The sequence below is a fragment of the Larus michahellis genome, chromosome 1 (genome assembly GCF_964199755.1).
Source record: "Larus michahellis chromosome 1, bLarMic1.1, whole genome shotgun sequence".
Classification (NCBI taxonomy): Eukaryota; Metazoa; Chordata; class Aves; order Charadriiformes; family Laridae; genus Larus; species Larus michahellis.
This window is the reverse complement of record NC_133896.1, coordinates 69,080,986-69,099,774: the sequence shown is the minus strand read 5'-3', so window position 1 is coordinate 69,099,774 and position 18,789 is coordinate 69,080,986. Positions and strand designations below refer to the sequence as shown.

Genomic DNA, 18,789 nt, shown 5'->3' with positions numbered 1-18,789 from the left:
TGCTAGAGTAGCTGTATTATATCAGCTGTCTTTAGAGATCACAGAAAAGGAAGGAAAGTTACTGTCCCCCAATAAATCTACTGTTGATGTTAACTTCTTATGTGTGACCTGCTAGCTATCTGCTGTTCTCATGCTAGTGCCCATGTAAAACTCCTGAGTGTGGTGAGCCTGTGGCCATTGTGTGCTTGAGCCTCTCTCTAGAGCTCTTTTGATATGTCTAGCAGCTAATATACTGATGCTTAAATCAGTCTTTATTTTACATATACATACACACACTGATAGTATAATTTGGCTAGTAGAAAACTCATTCCATTGAAGACATGAAGCCTACGCAGCATCCTGTGGGATTGTTGTAGTAAGCAGTAGAAAACTTGCCCTTTCCAGGCAGACAGCGCGTGATGCAGGAAAGAATTCCATGCTTGTACAAGCTACCGCTTGCAAATGTAGTAAAAATAAGTTTCCAAGAAAATCCTGTGTCATGAACTAGCAGATCAGAAACTTACTACTGTGCTCTGGGAGGACAGAAAAATAGGCTTATACCCAAGTTTTAACATGCAAGGTGTGTTCGTCCCTTGGCTCTTTTATAGTTTTCACGATACTTGCAGGTAATGTTTTGAAAGTTGTTGCCTTCTGAAAGCTGCTTAAGACTTCACAAAATGCATTTAGGCACTTGTAAAAACAGTGGCTAAAGTTTGGTGATTTTTCTTGGTTGTTCTCATAATTTTTTTCCAAGGTCTGAGTAGATCTAGTGTGAAGTGTCCTCTGAAGGAGGTTGTGTAGGCCTGGCAGAAAGGGGGTTCTTCTGAACAGATGAAAGAAGGGAGGCACCAAACCTGTTAGTGTATAACCACCCCTAAATGGTAAACTTGAGGTGGGATTCTGATTCCATAGCTGCATAGCATAGTGTACCTTTAAGGGAACTCAGCCAGGTTAAAATGTACTATAAAGGCAGTTCTCAGACTATTTGCAAAGTAGATGATTTGTTTCCTGGTACTGATAAAAAAAGTACCAAGGAGTCGTACTAATTTAAATTTTTTTCTGATAAACGGTAACCATTATATTGAGGAAAACAATTTTGCTGTCTTCAAAATCTTTTAAATCTTTCCACTGTTGCTTAGGCCAGACTTCAGATGCAACACGTTTTTGGTCAGAATAGGCTGAACAGACAAAATTGAGTTAATTTACAGCACGAGAAGAAGGCAGGAGAGAATCAATGTCTGAGTAAGCAATATTCTCCTCTAATGCTGATTCTCCTAACATAAATTGATTATAATCACTTTAAATTCTGGGCTTAAAAGCAAATACAAAAAGCTTCAGCTGTGCAAGAGTTTTTGTATGTCTATAATGCAATAAATAAAAGCCCAAAGGCATCTTAAAAAGGCAGAACAGCTAATTTTCTTAGATTAGTCTGAGCTGTGACAGAAAACTGTTTGGGGCAATGTTGACTTGCTTGCAAGTAACATTTTTGTGACAAGTGTGTTCTGGCAAAATGTTACGTTGAGGGTCAGGGTTCCCAAAATAGTACATCAGGTTCTGTTATTTTCCCCTGTTTTCATTTCACTGTAACTTTATGAAAGTTTGTGCCTGAAATTTTCCATTCGCAGAGTAGGAATTTTACTGGAGAAGACTTTCAGACAGACTGCTCGGCAGCAGAAGGAAGAGTAGCTAGCGCTCAGGGTGGAGTGGTATTGTAACAGGCTCTCTCTGTATTTTGCTGGATGACTTAGCTGGAAAGAATTTGGAAAGGGTCGTTCTGGGACACGGTGCAGCACTTAACTGGCAGAGGGCTTGGATGCGTGGTGAAATACGAGAGAGAATAGAGGAAAAAACAAACATCTGACTGAGGGGACAATGATGCATAAGGTTGAACAGAAAGCAGGCTGTTCTCAGAAAGGATGAGAAGTGGGAAGGGAGTGATAGAAAACTCTGGCACCTATAATGATTTTGGATTGCTTCAAAGCTAGATATAATTAAATAAGGCTGAGATAGAGGAAGAGTGGGTCTTCTAGACTTCAGTCAAGTTTTCATTTAATCTAGGTTGATCTGGAGACTGTTAGAGTAAAATAAATGGCTTTTGTACCCCCATACTTGTGCCACACTGCCTACAATTCCTTTCATCTCCTAAAAGGTAAAGTGGAAAGATCAAAGAATTAGATATCCGGAGCCTAGCATTCCTGCTAACTGAGCTCTTCCTGCTGTAACTGTTCACAGCACTTGTTTTTGTAGCGTGATTTGACAGATCTCTGGGTTTCTGATCAAAGAAATTTTTAAGGACAAATACAATCTTGTAGCTCTTCCAATTAAAAGTGGTTGTTTTTTGTTTTGTGTTTTGATTTAAGAACTTGTAGTTCAACTCCACCTTTGTTGGCCTCTCTTAACTGGGCTTTCTCAGAACCCTGCTGCAGCAGTAAAGCTGGTGTGATACTGTGGCACATCCTAGGAAGAGGAGTTGAATCCACCCTACAGGAAAGATGAAGAGCAGGAGACAGAAAAATCATGTTCTCAGGACTGGTAGAATCAGTACTTGCACTCAAAACTTGTTTCACTTCCAGCTGTGCTTCAAATGATACCAGAGTAGCAGGCCTTTTTTTATGTTAAAGAAAATGGCTGTGACAGAACAATCCATTTCCATAGTAGCAAAGAATGATGGCGATGTGATTTATCAGGGAAAACAGGTAGAGAAAACGGGCAGTTATCTCAGTGGGAAAGGCAGGAGACCTTTTTTGAGAATACAAGCAGCAGATGGGATTGGCATCTCACTGGTTGGAGGTAGGACACCGCAAATAATCTTACAGGCACAGTATATTTCAGGTTGCGCTTGATGTTCCTTTGGGAGAAAATGCCTTGACTTCTGATATTGGAATATAAATACACAAGCCTGCCTGGTTAGAGTAGCTTTTTACATGATGCTCTGTAACTCAGTTTTTGTTTCTCTCTGAGGAAGCGAGGCCGGATCGCTGCTCTTGTTGAGCTCACAAGACTGACACAAGTGTAACATTTGTGCAGAGTTGTGAAATCTGGGACACAGAAAACTAATTATTCAAAAGAGGAAAAGCAAATACTGTCCTTGAATTTTTAATCTGTGTTCATTATATTGAAGGTATAACTAGAAATCTGGAGTCTTTTGCTTAAATGGGGCACAGAAAAGTTGACTCGGGACAAATGATTGTATCTCTTTAATCACTTAATAATCCCCTAGTCTGGCAGCTATAAACTCCGTCAGTAACTGTTTGTCATCCCTCCCTCTGCCTTGTCCTTGGTCACTTAAAAAGTACAGAGTCCTGCCTTATTCTGGCAGGACCTTGCTCATTTAAGCTGAGAGGCAACTCTTGAAACTCTTTCATAGGCCATGTTGTTCTTGCATTTTAATTTGGTAAAGTGCGTGGTACAGGACCACTAGTACAAACGTCTGTGAAACTACATCTTTTTTCCAAATTCTTAAGAAAAAAAAAAAATCAAGTTGAATATACAATCTAGCTTTTCTGAACTGAAATAAGCCTGACTACAAGCCAGCTGCTGGCTGCTCCTAAGAACAGCTGAACTGAATCAGACTAAATATCTACCTATTGCAGCATCCTGCCTCCCAACTGTGGCCAAAATAAGTTGTTGAAGATGAGTAAGTTGTGCATTGCTGTGGTGTGTTCTTTAAATATTCTGACAGCAGTTTAAGATCTTCTGTGTTTAACAGCCATCGGTTAGCTCTTTCTTGTTCAGTCACCTTGTGAGTCTGTTACATGCCAAGGGAATGATCTTTCACAGCCACACATCTTGGAAGGAATTACTTTCTCTTATTTGTTTTGGGCTTGTCTGCTGCTAGATTCACTTGATGCTGCTGGTTTTTACAGTGGAGGAGATAGCAACCGGTCTATTTCCAGTCACTTTTTCCAAGCTGCTCCAGATTTGGTAAACTTCTGGCATAGTTCCCTGCACTGGTGTCAGGTCAAGGAAAGTCTTAGTCTACTTAATTGCTGTCTGTATAAATTATTCCTAGGCCATTGATTATCCTAGTCAGTCTTCTATAATTTTAATATCTAGAGGAAGGCAAGGACCAGAGCTCTTTGTGTAGAATTGAATGCAAGAAGCTTGTGGAATGGGTCTCTATCTTATTGTTTCATTTGTTTCTCATTCTGTTTGCTTTTGGGCGATACTGAGCTCAATATGAGAGAGCTTGGAATTATAATAGATGGAAAACCAGAGCAATGATCAGCAAAGTTTTGAGTTTTACCTATTGTTCATTACCTCTGCTGTCCATATTTTAGAGGGAAAACAGGATATTACTCCCCCCCCGCCCCCGGCCCCTTTGGAACTTTTAATGAAGGTTTGACTATAACAGAATGGATGAACTGCACAATAAAAGCTCAAGTCATGGGACAACATGTTGTGATACAAAGGCAAAATGCTAAGCTAAGGTGTTTTCCGTTTACTGGGTTTAGTCCAGTGGCACAGATAATCTCACTGCTGACTAGGAAAGATGTATCTGCAGGTTTGGTTTAAGAGCACTGTTACATAGCTGATGGAAGCTGAAAATTATTCAGGGGTAATATAAACCTCTTGCTGCAGTTCCAACAGGAAGCTGATGATTATGCTGCTGAGGAAGTAGGCACACAGGAATGGAAGCTGCTAGTCCTTCAAGACTCCTTCCACTCCTTAGGGCTGGTTATGGTGACTTGAGCTTGTCTATGTTGCATCTGGCACTGGGAGAATACTCATGTTCTTTTCCTGAAGCATTTTGTTTGTAGCGTGGCATGTTCTTGCCTGGCTTTAAGAGATGGCCTTGGCATTTTCAGGTCTATGAAGTGCTAGACCTGTGGCCTCTTGCACATCTGCTCCTTGTGTTAGGCATTGATCCAGCCTGGGGATTAGTCACTAACAAATGCTCTGTGGGACACTGGAAAGTCGCTGCATGTAGCTTGAGGCTACCTAGATAGCAGCATGCAGTTGAATTAGTTACAACCACAGAAAAGGGAGCAGGTTAAATGGCCATCACTATACACCTGTTTATTAACACAGGGTTCAGGTGAATCTGAAGATGGAGACTAGAAAGTTTCAGTGTGTGGCAAAACCTCTGCTGCAGGTCCCGGCACGGAGAGAAGGAATCAGACTCCTTAGACAGTTGTAGCTTGTCCCTTCCCCTCTCCTGCTGCAGTGATCTGACCAACTAAACGCTTGCTTTTCTTTAGTCAACTGAACTTACAATAGCAGTAAACCAAGCCCAAGTCTCTACCCTAGCCTCTCATGGCAATTTTTATTTCCTTAACAAGTTGGTTAACGCAGAAGAGGCTGGAAGACTTTGGTAATCCTCAAAACCGAGTACAAGGGAGATCATGCTTCGTAGCTTCCTCTCTACAGCTAGCAGATGCAATTAGGGCATCCATGTTGGGGTAGGCGAAGTGGTGAAGCTAGGATGCATGCTTCTTGAGCAGCTTATAGCAGCAGCCTTACTGCCACAGTAGGCTGCTGTGATTGCTGTGAGACAGCAGCGCTCTGTGAGAAAGATAGTCTTCTAAGACACATGGCTGCAGCTCTGCTGCAAAATAGAAGGTACTTTATTTCCCAGTAACTGACATCACCCAAATCTTTCTCCTTTTACCTTTGCTAAAGTCTCAGCAGCTGAAAAAGATCTATTATCTCTAAAACAAATGCACAATCTCTGGCTTCTAGCTTGTTTTGAATTTTTTACTATTATATGGCTACTGTGATCATCTAGTCCAACTTCCTGCCTACCACAGTCTATAAACATCCTGTAAATAACTTCAACTCTGATAGCTGTGATTAAACTGGAATGTTGTTAGAAAACTCCTATGAAGTAGAGAATACTTCAGGATGGGCTGTACGCCACAGCCTTTAGTGGGTATTGCTCCTGTTGCTGTAGACTGTCAACCTGACCACAGTCCAAATGCCTCTTTTTCTAACAGCAGCTATGATGATGTCCTCTAGCTGACCACCTCAATTTAGCATGTTCAGAGGGAGGGGAAAAAAGAGAGTACCTGTTACAAGCACCTTCCTGTCCATGCCCCTGCACTATAACTGCTTGGTGTCAACTGCTGATACGTTTCTCGGACCTCTTTTCTTTAGAGTTGCTGTAGGAAATCCAATTTGATGGAATTGCTTTGCCATTTCTAGGGCACCTGCTATTCAAACATCTTGCAAAAGTCTAAAGCAGCTCAAAGGTATGTCATCATTTCCTTTATAGACTTAAAAACCTCAACTACAAAGAAAATCAGTTGGAAAAGGATATCCATGAAGTGTGTATCCTAGCCCTGAACCTTAATTACACAATCGTCCTTCCTCTCTGCAGGCAGTGCTGATCTACATTGTTCTTCTGCTGGGCTGGAAGAGCCTAAAGCAATTACAAGGAGGTTTGAGTCACGTGTTACAGGTTCAAGAGCAAGAAGTCTTGATTAACAGACACCTCATTAAAACTCCAGCAGGTGCATGGGCTGCAGTAATGCTGAGTTTTTTACCAGTGAAAACAACATTCAGTGACATCCTCTGAGTCAAAACACGAACAGACAGTATCTAGGGAGCAGTATGAGAGAGCGAAAAATCTACTGTTGGCTTTTATGAAGCTGCCCAACTTTTCTGCTTGTTAAATAAGACAGTTGCCAAACAAAATAATTCCTCTGTGTCTCCTTTATCAGACTTTGGATTTGCTGGGAGAGATTCACAGCCATTCTACTGATAAAGGCAGTATTTATATATTCTTGTAGATATGATAACCAAACATACAAATCTCCTACCAGTTTATTGGGTTTTAGCAGTTTATAAATAGGAAACCTCATTAAGAAAATGATTCCTGAAACATATTCAGCAGTGTCCACTAAAGTCTGTTAGGCTGAACTTCCTGAACTAGGAATCTCAAGCAGCATATTGTCTTATCTCATAAAGATCTTCTGATGTTAAATAGAAAATGTTGTCTTATATTAACTGCTAAAAGATAGCATGTATTTTGACCTTTTCTTGAAAAACACAACCACTAGGAGAATCTAAATTTCTCTAAAATTTGTCAGACTTTATGACAAAGACTGCTCTTCACAAATCCCGAAGATTCAGGTTTATTAAACTTCTTTAGCTATCATAACTGAATAAGAGAATATATATTTTGCTACAATAAGAGCAGAGCAAAGATACAGATAAAGGACTGATACAACTGTGGCTGATAAGGGAAGCAAATGTGTGCATGCTCAAAGATATTATTCTTTAGAATGCCTGTGATCTACCTTCTCCCCTCCTGTAATACATATTCCACTTATATTGTGATTCAATACCCATGAAGAATTACAAATTGCTTGAAACAGTAACACCTGGTCCCGATCCCTGGAGGATCTGAAGATGATGCCTATGTTAGCCTTCCAAAAAAGGGTAGTCCTTGTGATTTTTGCATCTAGAAAAAGAGAGTATGATTAAAACGCTGTAACGATATAGTCTTAAGGCTAAGAAGAAAAAGCTTTTTTCCCTTCACAAAAGCTCTGCAGAACTAAAACTGTGAACTACAGTAAAAATACTATCACGAGTCCGCTTAGTTTACACAGGGCTGTGGAAATCAATGCTGTGTAACCTTCACATATACCAGTGACCTTGTTCTCAAAAGATAACTTATCTTCTGCTTAGCTGAAATCACCACACTTCCCTGCGATATTAAACCACTCTCTTGTGATCTCCGAAGTCTGCAGTATGCTATTAGATAAGTGAATAACCTGGGAAAAGAGAATAAATTGCAGATCTGGGTAGGTCTGTATCTAACCATTCTATTATCTAGATACTGCCTTAATAACGTTGGCATAAATACATAGGCACAGCTTTTCACTCCAAAAAAACTTACAACTCTCATTCTTAAAATGGAGTTTATTTACACTGACTGTCTCTTATACAAAGCAGCCAAAGAAAACAGAAAAAAAAATTGCCGCCTATTTATTTTAGAGTTTCAAATCCATTTTGATTTTCAGACAGCAGTTTGGTATGCATCCGTTACAAGATACCTTAACACGCAACGTACCTGCAAAAATTCCAGTGCTACCAACCTGTACAAGACGGACAGCACGCTAATAAATCTTAGTGCTGGATTCCAGCAGAAACCGATGTGACCAGATCTTGGCTAAGGTTCCCTCTCCTTACCTTGAAGTGGGGCTGTCAAATGCTGTCTGTTAAGAGGATATCCAATGACGATCCAATCTTGCTAAGACATGGAGGAGGAGGCAGAGGTACTTGCTCACTTAATGGTGATACCCCTTCTTGAAAGCAAGGAAGGTTTCCATCTCCTCTTTAGCCAATTCAAAGTCAAACACCTGAATAAAGGTCCCAAACAGCTGGGTTGTTTCCATTGCAGACAGAATACCAAAAACAGAAGTAGAAAAGCATTGTATTTGTTGAAGCACTAGGAAGTGTGCAATAGAAGCCCATATACGGTGAACAATGAATAAATTTCATAAAGTTGTGGTGCTGGTGGGGTGTAATTGCATCGTATTTATGTCACAAGGCAGAAAAGTTAATCTCTTTTACTTGATGCGTTCTAATGAAGGAGGCTTGGCTCCTTGCTTTTAAAGTAACTTTCTGTGTTCATAAAGAAGTAACCTACATGGTATCTGACAGACAAAAGGTTTTGGCAGTTCCAAGTATGTAGGGGGTACTCTGTTCCACTGGCAGAGTGTATTTTTCTATGTAAAGTTTAACACCACTGTTAATTTTGTAAGGTACCCTCTTACCTTAAAATTTTCCTCGATTATGGCGTGGAGTGACAGATTTGGGAATTACGCTTACATTTCTTCGAATCTGGAGCCGGATAAGCACCTGGAGGAACAGATAGGGAATTACAGCTGAGAAGTTCTGCCCGTCTTCTGATGGTCAAAAACCATACATGCCTACACAGAACAGCTCTACTGAGTATCAGAGATGGCTCACATAGGAAAAGCACTATAGTAAACCCTTCCTGATTATTACACGAGCTCATTTAATCATTATCTGTCTGTGAAGTTGAGATGACAGCATGGGAGTGCATTGAACAAGAGTTCAGGATTGGCCAGTGATGCTGTGTGTAGAAGTGACCAGCGTGCCAATTAAAGCCCAAAGCCATTGGTAATCTTCTGCCCATCATCAAAACTAGTGTTAGAGATAATATTTTTTTAAAGCATTACAATGCGTATGACACACAGCTATAACTCAGCTTTCCGTAATACCTCTGTAAATAGTTACTTTAGTAGAAGTGGGAAAAATACATGTCACCAGGGAAAATTCCATGACCAGTATTGACCTGAGCTGGGGTTTTGTTGTACTTGAGTGCAATTTCCTTTATTTGGGGATCATCAAAAAGGGAAATATCCTCAGGCTTGGACCTGTGAAAATAAAAAGCAGATGTCAGCAGTTGAACGGCACATTGTCTTCTCCCTCAAGCGCTGTAGTGTAAGAATATTATTTAAATGATAAGAAAGCATCGTCTTGCACACTTTAATTCACCATTTTCTCATTGGTCCAGTCCCCACCTTCATTCTTTACCTTTTACAGCAGGTTGGCACATGAGAAGAGGCCTGGAGTTTCTAGTATAACAGGTCACTGTAACACATTTCAGTCCAGCCTGGGATCAGGCCAGGAATTTCTTTGGTCCAGATCCTGAAAATTTCATCTTAAGAATGAGCAGCTGTCACGTCCTTCACAAGCTCAGCTGCTCTGGTAAATGCCCTGTCCCAGGTCAGAGAAAGCCACAAAGACTGGAGTAAAAGCAAAATTTCTTCAAGTCATCCATTTAAAAACCTAATCCATTTGTCTCAGCAGGACTGCAAAGTTGCTCATTTCATAAGCTTGTTCTGCTTTGGTTTGGGGTTGTTTTTTTTTAGTTCAGAAGTTCTCTTACATGTTTAATAAGCTCATGCAAGCTCAGTTAAGAATGATCTTCGCTACTTTCACCAACCAATTGATCCTTTTTCTCCTAAGTATGAAACTCCAGTAACGGCACAGGTATGAATTAGTGGACTGAATATCACAATACGTGTGAGAGAGGTTTCTCTGTGTGTGTTCTTTCTAACGACTTAGTAAATATTTTTCTAATTACATCAGGTTTACTCTGTGAGGGTTTATCCACATCCTAAGACTGGTTTACTGAATTGACTCCAATCTACGTCTAAGAAAGAAGTCTCACAAAGCATTCTTACCAGGGCCAGTTGGGCGGTCCAAGGGGACACAATGCAGTGACAGAGATCCCTTTGGACAGGCAAAACTTAGTCAGCTCTTGCTGAGGAAGGTAGGGGTGGCTCTCCATCTACGAAAAAAATACTAGGTTCCTTCAGAAGCAGAAGGTACTTCAAAGTTTAGCATCACTATGGTGACCTACCAAGCCCCACATCAGCTTTGAAAAGGTGGCTCTTTTTCCGTCTGTGGTGTTTTTAAGGAGTCAGCCAGTGTTTCAGATTGTTTCCCCTTCTTCCCAACCCTGCCTCCGACAAGGCCTAATCTTTCTCTTTCCAGCTGCTTGCATTATTTTTCGTGACCCATATCAATGGGCTCCAAGGTCCAGTTGTGCGCATCCAGCTGAAGCACCCAACTCTCCTGTCATCCAGTCCTACCTATTCACCCCAGCAGCGCAGCCTGGCTTTGGTCCTATCTATTCATGCAGCCTCTTTTTCCTTGGGGGCTGTTGGAAAGGAAAAGGGTGATCCCAGCCGCATTCTCCATTGCAGAGCTCAGCTCTCAGCCTGCACGAGCTCGGTGCTGCACTCAGAAGAAAGGTGGAGGTTGTACTTTCAACCCAGGAGCGCCGCGGGCTTGTGTGACTGCAGCTTCCTGCGCAAGGAAGGGGACAGAACATTCTGCATCCTTCATTACTTTATGATTTAGCCAAACAGATCTATTCTCACACAGGTATCAAAAGTACAGCCTTGACATAAAAGCTATTTCACTGCCAGGGACGTTCCATCAAGTGCAGCACCCCAGATAGATGTGATGTGTCAGTACTGATGAGTTTGAGAACAATTTACCTGATTATTTGCAGGTTTGTGTCTTAAGCCTGGTTTGCTCAGTAGCCTGTCTATCTGCTTGTGCTTCAAGTTGGAGACTCCAATGGCCTTCACCATTTCTGCATCCACCAGCTCTTCCATAGCCTAGAGACGCTACGGAGTCAGGCTTGCTATTGAATTAAGACGTTTTTGTTTTCATATGGAAAAAATGCCTGCATGAAGACTTCAGTGGTAAAAATCATCATGGCTGGGACCTTCTTCTGACGTGGCATTAGTACAGTCCATTAAACGGTGGGACCCTGGTCAAAGACACAGGCTCTCACATGATGCATCATCTTAAAAATAAATAACAGCATTATTCAGGATTAACAATTACTACACTATTATTATTTCAGTAGAATACAACTATTTTGAAATATTATCCCCAGGTAGACCTTCTGCTCATAAGTAAAAGAGGGTGTTTTAGGATAATTCCTCAGCTAACAAAATAATTATACCGTAATGAAAAGCTTGTCATTTGTAACAGAGCGGCTCAACAAGGAGCTCTTCTGGGAGAGGTAGAGCAGGTTACCCGATCATCAACGCTGATTAATTTCCCAAGGGAGATGTACCATTTAGCAGTGTCAGTACAGCGTCAGCAGTGCTGTGTTTCCCCCGCCATTTTCCTCGACACTGGTAAACAAGAAAACAGTCAGACGGCCCTAATTAGATTGGCACCTCCTGCAGAAAAGAAACAGGAGAAATTAATCTACTACCAGCCTCTAGAGCAGAAGACACACCTCTTCCAAAGGAGAAATCACTTTTATTTAAAGTTGCTATCATAAGCAGCGGCCTGAAATGTCCGCTTTTTTCCTTCAAATGAGCGACAAAAATGTGCTTTATTCTTCATCTGACAGAAGGGAAAAAGCATCAGTGACCTCTTCCGTCTCCGGTGAGCCTCCTGTCTTCTTTCAACCCGGCCGTGCTGAGCACAGGGTGCGGGGTGAAGGGGAAAGGAAGCCCAAACCATCAGTCAAGCAGAAACTTGACCTTGTGACCAAGTCCTGTCCCCCCGGCAGCCCGTGCTCATCCCTCTTTGCATTGCACGCACAGCTTTTAGCGAAGAACTTCGGGCAAGTTCCAGTGCTTTCTAGAGGGCAGGGAAAATTTGGATGCTCTGGGTACATTGGCACGGGCATGTTGGCTTTCTCGTGGTCTGGACAGGCTTAGGTGCAACTAGGGATGAACACACGGCTACAGGCTAAAGCCGCCGAGTGTGGAGTGGGGACTGAAGCGACAGCATTTGTAGCCCACTGCAGGGTACACACACAGGCAAAGATTTCTTCTTGCCATGCCCACCCAGACAGTTCAGTAAGCAGCAGATATAAAAATACCTCCATTTTGGCAAAGTAACACAAGAAGGGGCGCAAGGGCACAGAGAACTCAGAATCTGGAATGCTTCACTTCGGAAATTCTCCCAGAGCGATTCTCCAAGTGGAAACCCTGAAGTTCTCAGGCTATTATTTCAAACCAGCAAGAATTTTTTTGCCTATCAATGAACTTACCTCCCACGTATCCACAAAATCTGTACCGCTGGGAATGACCATGCCATTTCCATCTGCAGGAAATAGCTCCTCTCCTGCCTATCATCAAAATAGAAAAACAAGTTTAAGGCAGGCTGAATCGTAAGTAGTTAAAGAAATCTCTTAGAAATTCTACAAGCAATTGGAGCTGGAGACACACTGGGTATCCTGGCTTGTGTTTGTGTTGGGGAGAGAGGTGGCCAAAACCAGTAATAAGCATGAACAAAGTAATCTTCAAGAAAATCTGTCTCTTGAGAGTCTGTCCTGCAGGCAGAGGAAGGGCAGACACTTCTGTGTGCCTCGGTCAGGCTGGGGGAAGGCCAGGGATGTGACACGATGGGGAAATGGGGATTTATTTAACCTGGGGGTAGAGAGAGAAGCGAAAAATAGGAACTAAGTAATTCACAACTGTTTGATCCTGGATAAGCAAATGATTGCCAAATCCCAGGCTTTAAGTGGAATGTGATCCGAATGGCAATTTGATCCATAACGTGGGAATGCTGTGCAGGGTAAAATAGGGCGATTTTTTGCACTACAAGACCCAGCTTAAGCAGCCATGACCTTGCTTTTCCTCCTGGGCACTCTGCGTGAAGGTTTGTCATTATGTCCTAATGAGGTCTAACAACACTCCTCATTAGAGAGGAATAAGGGCATGTCTGGTCCCAAAGGAACAAAGCGGCAGAGCTCTGGCAGATGGCTTCCAGGAGTTAAAAGTCTCAACACCTTGAATCCCATGGGCCAGCGCATCAGGCAGAGATCCAAATCATCCAGCTGGAGGGCAGCAAGTGTTTTCTGGCATGCCTCCTTCACCAGGCGTCTCTCGTGGAAGGTGGACCACAGCTGCGGGGGTCACGCAAAGCCTGGGAGCTGCTCTCCTGGCCTCCTGACGGCAGAGCATCCCTGGCAGGGAAACACAGACACAGACACATCATGCGATATGGCACACCTTCTCGTCTTGAGGAAACATGATTTTTGAGCACCTTATTTTATTTGCGGTGCTGTCAGTTAAGTAAAATGAGAATGAGCTACACTAAAATCCCAACGACTCATACAACAATTAATCAAAATGGAAAAAAAAAAAGCAAAGCTGGTGAAAATCGACCCGCCAGCTCCCAGCAGATAGAGGTTACTTTATTTTTCCTTCCATTGTTGTTGGGGGAAAAAACAAAACAAAACATAACACACAGGAGTTAACAGGCTGAGGGCGGCAGCACAGCGGGAGCGACCGCGAATACAATAGCCCCACTTCCTATCTCAGAGGCAACTTAGAGCACGGCCTCAGTTCCTGTCTCCGTGGCTGACAATGGATATGGACTACAAAAAAAATCCCTCTTAAATCAAGCCTTTTTTTTTTTATTTTTTTCCAAGAGTTGACCTCTTCCTTCCCTCCATCCGCAAACCACTTTGCCCTGACAGAGAGGAGTGAATTCCCAGACCAGCTTCGTTCCCTGGCACTTTGCAGGTTGGGACCTTGTTTCTCCTCCTAAAAGCTGGCCTCATGTGAGACAAGTTATCCAAGGACATACCTTACTGACAATAGAGGTCTTCTTACTTCACACCCCCCTCCTCAGTTGCATTCTTGATCTCACGCTCGTTCTGGTACAGGTAGGTGCAATCAAAGTGGCAGTACCCAACATCGATGGCAAACTTCACTGCACCCTCGCTGTTCCTTGGATAGACTAAAACAAGAATAAAAGTCAGTAATTCAGTAAACAGCAGAAAAAGAAGTTCGCTGTTCCCCAAATCTGGAGACTTTAAGCCCCTGAATAATGAGGTGTTCCAGTTTGGATCTTGCTTTCATTAGTTTTTTGGAATAAAATGGCCATGGGAATCACTGATGAGTTGCCTGAGCTGATATGCCCTTTTCTAAGGTTGGAACATTTGCCTTCAGACACCCAGGCTATCTCGAAATAATTTCTAATTTGCCCAGAAATTAAAAGCAATTTTAGTGTGAGGTACTGGCGACCTGAGGAAATGAATCGCCTCTGGAAAGCTTGCTGGCCCTGCACACAAACAAGCCAGCTTCTATTGACACAGGAGCAGGGAGGCAGAGGACAGCAAAACACTACAGACAGTGCCACCTCCTGGGTAAAATTCACAACCTGGTATCTAACAGGAAAGTAAATCGCTGCACATTCGTCTTGGCTTGGAGACACTGAAGGGCTGTTTGATGACTGGATACCGATTCTGGAAAACGGCACTTCAAACAGAAACATGATTCAAAACCGTGACCACCTCCTACATTTAACTTCATTACATCCCTACCCATCGTCTTGTCTTTCTAATGATTTCACTTCTCCAAGTATTTTCAACCAAAGGGTGCTTGGTTGGTTCTCCTAAATTAAACAAAAACCATAGAAACTGCACCGTTTCTTTTCCACAAGGCTATACACCACCAAATAGCCAGTTTAAAGTTTTACAAGTTTTTCTTTTTGCAGCCCCTTTCCCATTCCCACCCCTTCCTACAAATGGACGTTGCAGCTCCTAGGGCAGCATGGGAAAGCAGGCTAGTGGCAACACCGGCCAAATGCCGGGAATTATAGAGTGCCTTATCTCTGGGTGCTGCTGCACCATGGGAAAGCTGCTGTGCAGGAGCAATCGGCATCGCTTTTGAATGGAGGAGTCGGTGGTGGAGAGCGTAAGTGACAATATAGAATCACAGAATGGTTTGGGTTGGAAGGGACCTTAAGGATCATCTAGTTCCAACCTCCCTGCCATGGGCAGGGACACCTCCCACTGGACCAGGCTGCTCAAAGCCCCATCCAGCCTGGCCTTGAACACTTCCAGGGATGGGGCATCCACAACTTCCCTGGGCAACCTGTTCCAGTGCCTCACCACCCTCACAGTAAAGAATTTCTTCCTAATATCTAATCTAAATCTTTCCTCTTTCAGTTTAAAACTGTTACCCCTCGTCCTATCACTCCACTCCCTGATAAATTGTCCCTCCCCAGCTTTCCTGTAGGCCCCCTTTCAAGTACCAGAAGGCCACTATAAAGTCTCCCTGGGGCCTTCTTTTCTCCAGGCAGAACAACCCCAACTCTCTCAGCCTGTCTTTGTAGGAGAGGTGCTCCAGCCCTCTCACCATCTTCATGGCCCTCCTCTGGACCTGCTCCAACAGGTCCATGTCTTTTGTGTGCTGAGGGCCCCAGAGCTGGATGCAGTACTCCAGGTGGGATCTCACCAGAGTGGAGTAGCGGGGCAGAATCACCTCCCTTGACCTGCTGGCCATGCTTCTTTCCATGCAGCCCAGGATGCGGTTGGCTTTCTGGGCTGTGAGCGCACGTTGCTGGCTCGTGTTGAGCTTCTCATCCACCAACACCCCCAAGTCTTTCTCCTCAAGGCTGCTCTCAAGCCATTCTCCACCCAGCCTGTATTTTGCTTGGGATTGCCCCAACCGACGTGCAGGACCTTGCACTTATACCCTGTGATTACACAAAACTCTGTAATGCAAGGTGTTTTTCAGTAAAAATAATCCATTGCTTCATTTTACACGGTGCTCACTGAACAGGACTTGAAGTTCCTGAGTTCAGAGTGACTGGGTAGAAGAGAGGGCCCATTTACACACCGAAACGCAGGAAGTCTCAGCTGAAGTTGCTGTGGGAACCTTGAGACTGAATAGCTTTGATTAAGTAATCGCAGTGGGTTTGGGCCATGTTTTCATTGCATTAACATGAGGCATTTTTGTGGTGCCAGGGATCACATGTCCAGCATTTTCCTTTTGTTTAGATTCCTGTTAGCATCTTAATAGGTTCCTTCAGAGAGCTCATCCACCAGTGCCCTAAGAGGCCCCATGCAAGGCACACTTTGTTTTTTTAAAGCCTACTTAATTACTTTAGGCTTCTTAAGGGTCTTTTGTCATCAGACCAATCAAGACTGAAAGGGTTAAACAAACTCAGCCCCATTTGTGCATAAGTTATGTGATGATTAGCAGCAGCTGACCCCAAAATATAGCAAGAATAATTTAGGATACTTTTATGCTGACTGGACAGTGTTTCAGAGTTGGCAGCTTGCAATTTAACATATTTAGTTTCCAGTCTCAAATCCAGGGGACAAGCCACTATTTTTTTTTCCTTTCTTAAGAAGCTCACTTTCTTAAAATTTTCAGCTCATTTCCAGACTCCTTTTACATTTATAATTCACTGTATCCTTAAATCTTCTTTCTTATCAAAATTCCATTAGATAACATCTGCAGGTAAAGAACTACCCAAACTATTTTCTTCCGAAGTGCTGTGTACTCACCTGCTGCCATCCAAATAAGTTATCCTCAGTCTCTAAGGGGTTAATGTAAATCCCCATTTCCAAATCCACTCATTGCCACTTAAGTTCCTGTATCTACATGCACTCATCAAAGATGACATCTACTTGACATGCTGGGATATTAATACCTAGTGCCAAAACCAAAGAAAAACAAGCTAGATATAGACGGAAGTTTTTGCTTTTGTAGTATGTAATTTTTTTCCATAGCTAAGAAAAATCTCCCTCTACCTGCTCACTTAAAAAACATCCTGAAGGATGGGTGTGAATACCTGAATTACCTGAAATATTTCAAAAGGCAAGAAACGTCGCACAGAGGATTTGCTGCATTTTCCTGACCCGAAGAGGAGATTGCTGAAAACGTCTACTGCGAGTCTCAGCGATTTCCTGGTGTCACCTGCGTGACCAGAGGCAGGGGGATGAGGAGAGGTCCCCAGCTCCAGCAGGTACCTGCCAGGTCCCCAGACCCAGCATGGGCATCCTCGTGCTGGTGGGCAGCTCCAGGTAGGTGGCCATGCGTCGTCCCCTCCCAGCCGCCGCAGGCAAGGAGAGGCTACAGCCCCTTGCAAAAACTTTTTCAACAGGCTTTGCCCCTCCCTGCTGGCTGCGGACAAGGAAAACGTGGGCAGAAGTGCTATGATAAGCTAGAGAAGGCAGGGATTTTGCCTTCATCTCACCCTTCGAAGAATTTAAAAACTGATTGTGGGCTCCTCACATGAATTTGTTGAGTCAGCTTGTCATGCCAGTTACACATATTGCATTGACCGAGGTCACAGCTTTTTGTATACCTCACAGTCTCTGCTTTTCTGCAACAAAAGTGGTATTTGGGGAATCTGCACACACCCCAAGAACCATTTCTCATCTCACCTGTCTGCTCCTGAGCACATCACCAGAAGAACTCACAAAGCTGTTTGTCTCAGGAGCAGGCCTGGTTCTGGCCAGAGGAGGGATCATTGTTAAAAAAATTCCTAATACTTCTTCATCCCATCCATCATTGGACACAAAAGGAAAATCTTCACCATTGGAATAACCTCCCCAGGGAAGTGGTAGATTCCCTAACGTTGGACACCTTTAAGATTCAGCAGGACAGGGTGCTGGGCCATCTTGTCCAGACTGTGTTTTTACCAAGAAAGGTTGGACCAGATGATCCTCGAGATCTCTTCCAACCTGGTATTCCCTGATTCTGTGATCCCCACAGCACCAGGCACCCATATTATACATATCCCCTCTGCTGCCCCCATTGCAGCCTGTGGCTCTTGCTCCCAAGCTGCGGGACACAGGGACAACGCAGTCCTTCTAAAGAAGAGTTCCCCCACTCGAGAGAGGAGCTAAGAAATAAACAAAGCTTTGTCCTTTCAAGATCCACCATGTTGTTAGCTCAGTGTAACTCCTCAAAATCAAAACTGCTTAATCTGCAAGGCTGATGGTCACTAATGGCACACTATGGCATGTTTGTGTTTTCTGAAGCAGCCACTGTGTCATTTTCTGTACTTGCCCACTTTTCAGAAGCCAAGTGTCTTGTCCCTTGGTGCTGTCTTAGTGTTACTTTATGGCTTTTTCTGTTGGCATGCTGTCCTGCATTAGATTTTTTGCCATTCACCACTAAAAATTTTCTTCTTCAAAAACTGAACAGTTGTACAAGCCTCGGTAGGCATAACAGCCTATTCTGGAAAATCCAAAACCTCTTGTTTTTATGCAGAGAGGGTTTGACCCCAGCGTGGAGGCTCCCGTGTCCTGCCAGGAGGAGCTGGCACGCTGCCTGGTCTCAGAGCCCTGCCCAAAATATTGCCAGAACTCATTTTAAAGATATGGGTGGTAAGCATTTATTGTTTATCCAGCCATTAACGAAATCTTCCTTCCCTGTCATTTCTTTGCCTGTTACTGGCAAAACCAGCCCCAGGGTTTCAAGAGGCAGGGTCTCAAGTGCCCAGCGACCCGGGGCAGGTCACTTCGTTCAGGCGCTTTTTACTGCGTGCAGACCCGGTGTGCAGAATATACTCAACCTGAAAGCATAAAAACCTGTTGTTTTG

At 43.3% G+C, this 18,789-nt stretch overlaps 1 pseudogene; it reads right to left on the bottom strand.

Moving 5' to 3' along the window:
- Nucleotides 1–7,607: 7,607 nt before the first annotated feature.
- LOC141737592 (aldo-keto reductase family 1 member B1-like) lies at nt 7,608–17,275 on the bottom strand (annotated as a pseudogene).
- Nucleotides 17,276–18,789: the final 1,514 nt, after the last annotated feature.